The following is a 10000-nucleotide window of genomic DNA, read 5'->3' as shown; positions in this document are numbered from 1 at the left end:
GGAGCAGTACAAATCAGTAACCACTGACACTTAGAATATTTTTGAAGCAGTACAAATCAGTAACCGGCGACACTTAGAATATTTTTGAAGCAGTACAAATCAGTAACCACTGACACTTAGAATATTTTTGAAGCAGTACAAATCAGTAACCGGCGACACTTAGAATATTTTTGAAGCAGTACAAATCAGTAACCACTGACACTTAGAATATTTTTGAAGCAGTACAAATCAGTAACCGCTGACACTTAGAATATTTTTGAAGCAGTACAAATCAGTAACCAGCGACACTTAGAATATTTTTGGAGCAGTACAAATCAGTAACCAGCCCCACTTAGAATATTTTTGAGTCAGTACAAATCAGTAACCAGCGACACTTAGAATATTTTTGAAGCAGTACAAATCAGTAACCACTGACACTTAGAATATTTTTGAAGCAGTACAAATCAGTAACCAGCGACACTTAGAATATTTTTGAAGCAGTACAAATCAGTAACCAGCGACACTTAGAATATTTTTGGAGCAGTACAAATCAGTAACCAGCGACACTTAGAATATTTTTGAAGCAGTACAAATCAGTAACCAGCGACACTTAGAATATTTTTGGAGCAGTACAAATCAGTAACCAGCGACACTTAGAATATTTTTGAAGCAGTACAAATCAGTAACCACTGACACTTAGAATATTTTTGAAGCAGTACAAATCAGTAACCAGCGACACTTAGAATATTGTTGAAGCAGTACAAATCAGTAACCACTGACACTTAGAATATTTTTGAATCAGTACAAATCAGTAACCAGCGACACTTAGAATATTTTTGAAGCAGTACAAATCAGTAACCACTGACACTTAGAATATTTTTGAAGCAGTACAAATCAGTAACCGCTGACACTTAGAATATTTTTGAAGCAGTACAAATCAGTAACCAGCGACACTTAGAATATTTTTGGAGCAGTACAAATCAGTAACCAGCCCCACTTAGAATATTTTTGAGTCAGTACAAATCAGTAACCAGCGACACTTAGAATATTTTTGAAGCAGTACAAATCAGTAACCACTGACACTTAGAATATTTTTGAAGCAGTACAAATCAGTAACCAGCGACACTTAGAATATTTTTGAAGCAGTACAAATCAGTAACCAGCGACACTTAGAATATTTTTGGAGCAGTACAAATCAGTAACCAGCGACACTTAGAATATTTTTGAAGCAGTACAAATCAGTAACCAGCGACACTTAGAATATTTTTGGAGCAGTACAAATCAGTAACCAGCGACACTTAGAATATTTTTGAAGCAGTACAAATCAGTAACCACTGACACTTAGAATATTTTTGAAGCAGTACAAATCAGTAACCAGCGACACTTAGAATATTGTTGAAGCAGTACAAATCAGTAACCACTGACACTTAGAATATTTTTGAATCAGTACAAATCAGTAACCAGCGACACTTAGAATATTTTTGAAGCAGTACAAATCAGTAACCACTGACACTTAGAATATTTTTGAAGCAGTACAAATCAGTAACCAGCGACACTTAGAATATTTTTGAAGCAGTACAAATCAGTAACCAGCGACACTTAGAATATTTTTGGAGCAGTACAAATCAGTAACCAGCGACACTTAGAATATTTTTGAAGCAGTACAAATCAGTAACCACTGACACTTAGAATATTTTTGAAGCAGTACAAATCAGTAACCAGCGACACTTAGAATATTTTTGAAGCAGTACAAATCAGTAACCACTGACACTTAGAATATTTTTGAAGCAGTACAAATCAGTAACCGCTGACACTTAGAATATTTTTGAAGCAGTACAAATCAGTAACCAGCGACACTTAGAATATTTTTGGAGCAGTACAAATCAGTAACCACTGACACTTAGAATATTTTTGAAGCAGTACAAATCAGTAACCGGCGACACTTAGAATATTTTTGAAGCAGTACAAATCAGTAACCACTGACACTTAGAATATTTTTGAAGCAGTACAAATCAGTAACCGGCGACACTTAGAATATTTTTGAAGCAGTACAAATCAGTAACCACTGACACTTAGAATATTTTTGAAGCAGTACAAATCAGTAACCGCTGACACTTAGAATATTTTTGAAGCAGTACAAATCAGTAACCAGCGACACTTAGAATATTTTTGGAGCAGTACAAATCAGTAACCAGCCCCACTTAGAATATTTTTGAGTCAGTACAAATCAGTAACCAGCGACACTTAGAATATTTTTGAAGCAGTACAAATCAGTAACCACTGACACTTAGAATATTTTTGAAGCAGTACAAATCAGTAACCAGCGACACTTAGAATATTTTTGAAGCAGTACAAATCAGTAACCAGCGACACTTAGAATATTTTTGGAGCAGTACAAATCAGTAACCAGCGACACTTAGAATATTTTTGAAGCAGTACAAATCAGTAACCAGCGACACTTAGAATATTTTTGGAGCAGTACAAATCAGTAACCAGCGACACTTAGAATATTTTTGAAGCAGTACAAATCAGTAACCACTGACACTTAGAATATTTTTGAAGCAGTACAAATCAGTAACCAGCGACACTTAGAATATTTTTGAAGCAGTACAAATCAGTAACCACTGACACTTAGAATATTTTTGAAGCAGTACAAATCAGTAACCAGCGACACTTAGAATATTTTTGGAGCAGTACAAATCAGTAACCACTGACACTTAGAATATTTTTGAAGCAGTACAAATCAGTAACCAGCGACACTTAGAATATTTTTGAAGCAGTACAAATCAGTAACCACTGACACTTAGAATATTTTTGAAGCAGTACAAATCAGTAACCGCTGACACTTAGAATATTTTTGAAGCAGTACAAATCAGTAACCAGCGACACTTAGAATATTTTTGGAGCAGTACAAATCAGTAACCACTGACACTTAGAATATTTTTGAAGCAGTACAAATCAGTAACCAGCGACACTTAGAATATTTTTGGAGCAGTACAAATCAGTAACCACTGACACTTAGAATATTTTTGAAGCAGTACAAATCAGTAACCAGCGACACTTAGAATATTTTTGAAGCAGTACAAATCAGTAACCACTGACACTTAGAATATTTTTGAAGCAGTACAAATCAGTAACCAGCGACACTTAGAATATTTTTGAAGCAGTACAAATCAGTAACCAGAGACACTTAGAATATTTTTGGAGCAGTACAAATCAGTAACCAGCGACACTTAGAATATTTTTGACGCAGTACAAATCAGTAACCACTGACACTTAGAATATTTTTGAAGCAGTACAAATCAGTAACCAGCGACACTTAGAATATTTTTGAAGCAGTACAAATCAGTAACCGCTGACACTTAGAATATTTTTGAAGCAGTACAAATCAGTAACCAGCGACACTTAGAATATTTTTGGAGCATTACAAATCAGTAACCAGCGACACTTAGAATATTTTTGGAGCAGTACAAATCAGTAACCACTGACACTTAGAATATTTTTGAGTCAGTACAAATCAGTAACCAGCGACACTTAGAATATTTTTCAGTCAGTACAAATCAGTAACCAGCGACACTTAGAATATTTTTGAGTCAGTACAAATCAGTAACCAGTGACACTTAGAATATTTTTGGAGCAGTACAAATCAGTAACCAGCGACACTTAGAATATTTTTGAAGCAGTACAAATCAGTAACCAAGTGCATTTTTGAATTGGTTACTGATTTCTCCGTTGAAGTTGGGGCTGCGGTTGGCTTCAGTTAGTGGTGGGGGCTTAATTTTCGCCGAGGGGAGCGTGTCCCGGTAGTGTCTCCGAGGAAGTGGTACCTATTGAAGGGGGTGTTTCTGAATTTGGGCCCTTTTTGAGTGGCATTGCCGGATGGGTTTTGTGTTGAAGGCTTCCAAATCGGGTAGCTCAGCCGGATTTGACCCGGCGGTTCTACCGACTGTCACGCCTTCGAGGGGGGACTGTTGTCTAAGTTCAGGCCGGATTTGGTGAATTTCCTAAGTCGGGAAGTGGTCCCAACGGGTTTGGGAGTGAACCTAACTGCTCATACCAACTTTGAGGCTTTGGGGCCGGGTAGCACAGTCGGATTTGACCCGGCGGTTCTGCCGAATGCCTGGCCTTCGAGGGGGGCCTGCCCTCTGAGTTCAGGCCGAATTTGGTGATTTTCCTAAGTCGGGAAGTGGTCCAAACGGGGATGGGAGTGAACCTGACAGCTCATACCGACTTTGGGGCTTCCAAGCCGGGTAGCTCAACCGGATTTGATCCAGCGGTTCTAGCGACTGCCACGGCTTCGAGGGGGGACTGTTGTCTAAGTTCAGGCCGAATTTGGTGAATTTCCCGAGTCGGGAAGTGGTCCAAACGGGGATGGGAGTGAACCTGACAGCTCTTACCGACATTGAGGCTTCGGGGCCGGGTAGCTCAGTCGGATTTGACCCGGCGATTCTGCCGACTTCCACGCCTTCGAGCGGGGACTCTCCTCTAAGTTCAGGCCGAATTTGGTGAATTTCCTAAGTCGGGAAGTGGTCCAAACGGGGATGGGAGTGAACCTAACTGCTCATACCAACTTTGAGGCTTTGGGGCCGGGTAGCACAGTCGGATTTGACCCGGCGGTTCTGCCGAATGCCTGGCCTTCGAGGGGGGCCTGCCCTCTGAGTTCAGGCCGAATTTGGTGATTTTCCTAAGTCGGGAAGTGGTCCAAACGGGGATGGGAGTGAACCTGACAGCTCATACCGACTTTGGGGCTTCCAAGCCGGGTAGCTCAACCGGATTTGATCCAGCGGTTCTAGCGACTGCCACGGCTTCGAGGGGGGACTGTTGTCTAAGTTCAGGCCGAATTTGGTGAATTTCCCGAGTCGGGAAGTGGTCCAAACGGGGATGGGAGTGAACCTGACAGCTCTTACCGACATTGAGGCTTCGGGGCCGGGTAGCTCAGTCGGATTTGACCCGGCGATTCTGCCGACTTCCACGCCTTCGAGCGGGGACTCTCCTCTAAGTTCAGGCCGAATTTGGTGAATTTCCTAAGTCGGGAAGTGGTCCAAACGGGGATGGGAGTGAACCTAACTGCTCATACCAACTTTGAGGCTTTGGGGCCGGGTAGCACAGTCGGATTTGACCCGGCGGTTCTGCCGAATGCCTGGCCTTCGAGGGGGGCCTGCCCTCTGAGTTCAGGCCGAATTTGGTGATTTTCCTAAGTCGGGAAGTGGTCCAAACGGGGATGGGAGTGAACCTGACAGCTCATACCGACTTTGGGGCTTCCAAGCCGGGTAGCTCAACCGGATTTGATCCGGCGGTTCTAGCGACTGCCACGGCTTCGAGGGGGGACTGTTGTCTAAGTTCAGGCCGAATTTGGTGAATTTCCCGAGTCGGGAAGTGGTCCAAACGGGGATGGGAGTGAACCTGACAGCTCTTACCGACATTGAGGCTTCGGGGCCGGGTAGCTCAGTCGGATTTGACCCGGCGATTCTGCCGACTTCCACGCCTTCGAGCGGGGACTCTCCTCTAAGTTCAGGCCGAATTTGGTGAATTTCCTAAGTCGGGAAGTGGTCCAAACGGGGATGGGAGTGAACCTGACAGCTCTTACCGACTTTGGGGCTTCCAAGCCGGGTAGCTCAACCGGATTTGATCCGGCGGTTCTAGCGACTGTCACGCCTTCGAGGGGGGACTGTTGTATAAGTTCAGGCCGAATTTGGTGAATTTCCCGAGTCGGGAAGTGGTCCAAACGGGGATGGGAGTGAACCTGACAGCTCTTACCGACTTTGGGGCTTCCAAGCCGGGTAGCTCAACCGGATTTGATCCGGCGGTTCTGCCGACTGTCACGCCTTCGAGGGGGGACTGTTGTATAAGTTCAGGCCGAATTTGGTGAATTTCCCGAGTCGGGAAGTGGTCCAAACGGGGATGGGAGTGAACCTGACAGCTCTTACCGACTTTGAGGCTTCGGGGCCGGGTAGCTCAGCCGGATTTGATCCGGCGGTTCTGCCGACTGTCACGCCTTCGAGGGGGGACTGTCCTCTGAGTTCAGGCCGAATTTGGTGAATTTCCCGAGTCGGGAAGTGGTCCAAACGGGGATGGGAGTGAACCTGACAGCTCATACCGACTTTGAGGCTTCCAAGCCGGGTAGCTCAGCCGGATTTGACCCGGCGATTCTGCCGACTTCCACGCCTTCGAGGGGGGACTGCCCTCTGAGTTCAGGCCGAATTTGGTGCATTTCCCGAGTCGGGAAGTGGTCTCTGTCACAACGGGGGCAAGTGTCTGAAGAGGTAAAGTGAGTAACCAGCACAGCTTAGGGAAGGGTTCCAAAGTTCTCAACAATGTGAATTCGGTTACCAGGAAAGCTTAGGAAAGCTGCCTGACTGTCCCAAACGAATGAACTGCAAAACTTAGGGAACATGCCCGAAGATGCTTAAAAGTGTGAAATCAGTAAGCAGGAAAGCATAGGAAAGTGCCTGAAAGTGCTAAATGAGTAACATGAAAAACGTAGAAAAATGCCCGAAAATGTTTAAAAGTGTGAACTCAGTAACCAGCAAAACTTAGTAAAACGTTGGAAAAGCAGAAATGAGTAACCAGAAAAACTTAGAAAAATGTTTGAAAATGAGAAATGAGTAACCAGAAAAACTTAGAAAAATGTTTGAAAATGAGAAATGAGTAACCAAGAAAACTTAGAAAAATGCCCAAAAAGAAGAAATCAGTAACCAGAAAAACTTAGAAAAATGTTTGAAAATGAGAAATGAGTAACCAGAAAAACTTAGAAAAATGTTTGAAAATGAGAAATGAGTAACCAAGAAAACTTAGAAAAATGCCCAAAAAGAAGAAATCAGTAACCAGAAAAACTTAGAAAAATGTTTGAAAATGAGAAATGAGTAACCAAGAAAACTTAGAAAAATGTTTGAAAATGAGAAATGAGTAACCAAGAAAACTTAGAAAAATGCCCAAAAAGAAGAAATCAGTAACCAGAAAAACTTAGAAAAATGTTTGAAAATGAGAAATGAGTAACCAAGAAAACTTAGAAAAATGCCCAAAAAGAAGAAATCAGTAACCAGAAAAACTTAGAAAAATGTTTGAAAATGAGAAATGAGTAACCAGAAAAACTTAGAAAAATGTTTGAAAATGAGAAATGAGTAACCAAGAAAACTTAGAAAAATGCCCAAAAAGAAGAAATCAGTAACCAGAAAAACTTAGAAAAATGTTTGAAAATGAGAAATGAGTAACCAAGAAAACTTAGAAAAATGCCCGAAAAGAAGAAATCAGTAACCAGAAAAACTTAGAAAAATTTTCGGCCAAGTGTGAAAAATATTCTAAGTGTCAGCGGAGGAAAATGCCGAAGCATCGGGAAAGATTCAAAAACTCATGCCGAACATGAGTTCCGAAGTGCCGGAGGAACTGGGCGAATTGAGCCCGGCGGTTGGCCAGATGTCGTTTTGAGTCTGCAGCCCGAAAACTTTAACTTTGTCTGCCGCGGAAGTCTGGACCGGGAAAAATCCAAACGGTTTTGCCGGGTTCGAGTTCCAGAGCGAAGCAGTCGAATTTGAAATTCAGACCCATTCAGTGCCACTTGACATTGTGACACAGTGAGGTTGGCGGGGTACCCGGAGATTTCTGGGAACACGATTTTTAGAACAAAATGGCGGCGCGGGACCACTTTGAAAGGCATCCGAAAAACGGTTCCGCGGGCAGAGCACTTGAATGACAGGCCTGTGTGCATGCCCAAGAGCTCTCGGAAGTCTAATTTTTGACACTTTGTCAAATTTTCGACAGACTTACCCAACTCTTGCTGCCTGTTCTAAGAATCAGTCAGAGGCCTGTGCGGCGGTCTCTTGACACTTTGGAGGGCGGGCAAACCCCACGTTGACTCCGGCCGTCCCTCCAAAAGGCACTTGCTATTGGGGGAAAGGATTGCAAGTAGCCTGGTTCCCGTGGGAGCGGCCAGGAAGGGTGCAGGCTGGCCCTTGCCTGAGCATTCCCAAAACCCTCTTCCGCTGAGAGCAGACCTCGCACGCCGCACTACCGGCTCTGGGAGTGGTTGGCCGCTATTGTACATAGTCCGGTCCTTCCTCTGCCACCCGGCAAGTGCGATGGCTCTGCCGCCCTGCGGTGCTCGTCACCCAGGTTTGGGGAACACGATACTTAGAACATGTTGGCGGCTCGGGACCTGCAGGCGAAAGGGGCCCCGTGGTGCTGAGCACATCGACCTCGGGTCTCAGTGCAAGCCGGAGAGTTCGCGGAAGTCTTAAAAGATTTTGACATCTGCTCAATTCTTTGACAGGCTTGCCTGACTCTTTCCGTCCGTTCTAAGAATCAGTCGGAGGCCGGGGCGGGGACGGTCTCTTGACACACGGAGGGTTGGCTTCCCTCCTCAGGTGTTTGTGTCGAAAATGAAGGCGAGAGATGCAAGCGTCCTGGTTCCCCTGGGTGCTGCCAGCAAGGGTGCAGGCTGACCCTTGCCTGAGCACTCCCAAAAGCCTCTTAAGCTGAGAGCAGGCGCCGCACTACCGGCTCTGGGAGTCGTTGGCCGCTATTGTACATAGTCCGGTCCTTCCTCTGCCACCCGGCAAGTGCGATGGCTCTGCCTCCCTGCGGTGCTCGTCACCCAGGTTTGGGGAACACGATACTTAGAACATGTTGGCGGCTCGGGACCTGCAGGCGAAGGGGGCCCCGTGGTGCTGAGCACATCGACCTCGCGTCTCAGTGCAAGCCGGAGAGTTCGCGGAAGTCTTAACAGGCTTGCCTGACTCTTTCCGTCCGTTCTAAGAATCAGTCGGAGGCCGGGGCGGGGACGGTCTCTTGACACACGGAGGGTTGGCTTCCCTCCTCAGGCGTTTGTGTCGAAAATGAAGGCGAGAGATGCAAGCGTCCTGGTTCCCCTGGGTGCTGCCAGCAAGGGTGCAGGCTGACCCTTGCCTGAGCACTCCCAAAAGCCTCTTAGGCTGAGAGCAGGCGCCGCACTACCGGCTCTGGGAGTCGTTGGCCGCTATTGTACATAGTCCGGTCCTTCCTCTGCCACCCGGCAAGTGCGATGGCTCTGCCTCCCTGCGGTGCCCGTCACCCAGGTTTGGAGAACACGATACTTAGAACATGTTGGCGGCTCGGGACCTGCAGGCGAAAGGGGCCCCGTGGTGCTGAGCACATCGACCTCGCGTCTCAGTGCAAGCCGGAGAGTTCGCGGAAGTCTTAACAGGCTTGCCTGACTCTTTCCGTCCGTTCTAAGAATCAGTCGGAGGCCGGGGCGGGGACGGTCTCTTGACACACGGAGGGTTGGCTTCCCTCCTCAGGCGTTTGTGTCGAAAATGAAGGCGAGAGATGCAAGCGTCCTGGTTCCCCTGGGTGCTGCCAGCAAGGGTGCAGGCTGACCCTTGCCTGAGCACTCCCAGAAGCCTCTTAGGCTGAGAGCAGACGCCGCACTACCGGCTCTGGGAGTCGTTGGCCGCTATTGTACATAGTCCGGTCCTTCCTCTGCCACCCGGCAAGTGCGATGGCTCTGCCTCCCTGCGGTGCCCGTCACCCAGGTTTGGAGAACACGATACTAAGAACATGTTGGCGGCTCGGGACCTGCAGGCGAAAGGGGCCCCGTGGTGCTTAGCACATCGACCTCGCGTCTCAGTGCAAGCCGGAGAGTTCGCGGAAGTCTAAAGCTTTTGACATTCGCTCAAAGCTTTGACAGGCTTGCCCGACTCTTTCCGTCCGTTCTAAGAATCAGTCAGAGGCTGGTGGGGAGGTCTCTTGACGCAAGGGGAGGGGTGGCGTCCCTCCTCAGGCGCTTGTGTCGAAAATGAAGGCGAGAGATGCAAGCGTCCTGGTTCCCCTGGGTGCTGCCAGCAAGGGTGCAGGCTGACCCTTGCCTGAGCACTCCCAGAAGCCTCTTAGGCTGAGAGCAGACGCCGCACAACCGGCTCTGGGAGTCGTTGGCCGCTATTGTACATAGTCCGGTCCTTCCTCTGCCACCCGGCAAGTGCGATGGCTCTGCCTCCCTGCGGTGCCCGTCACCCAGGATTGGAGAACACGATACTAAGAACATGTTGGC

Source organism: Hemiscyllium ocellatum, unplaced genomic scaffold (assembly GCF_020745735.1).
Source record: "Hemiscyllium ocellatum isolate sHemOce1 unplaced genomic scaffold, sHemOce1.pat.X.cur. scaffold_796_pat_ctg1, whole genome shotgun sequence".
Lineage (NCBI taxonomy): Eukaryota > Metazoa > Chordata > Chondrichthyes > Orectolobiformes > Hemiscylliidae > Hemiscyllium > Hemiscyllium ocellatum.
Note: the sequence above shows the minus strand (reverse complement) of the source record.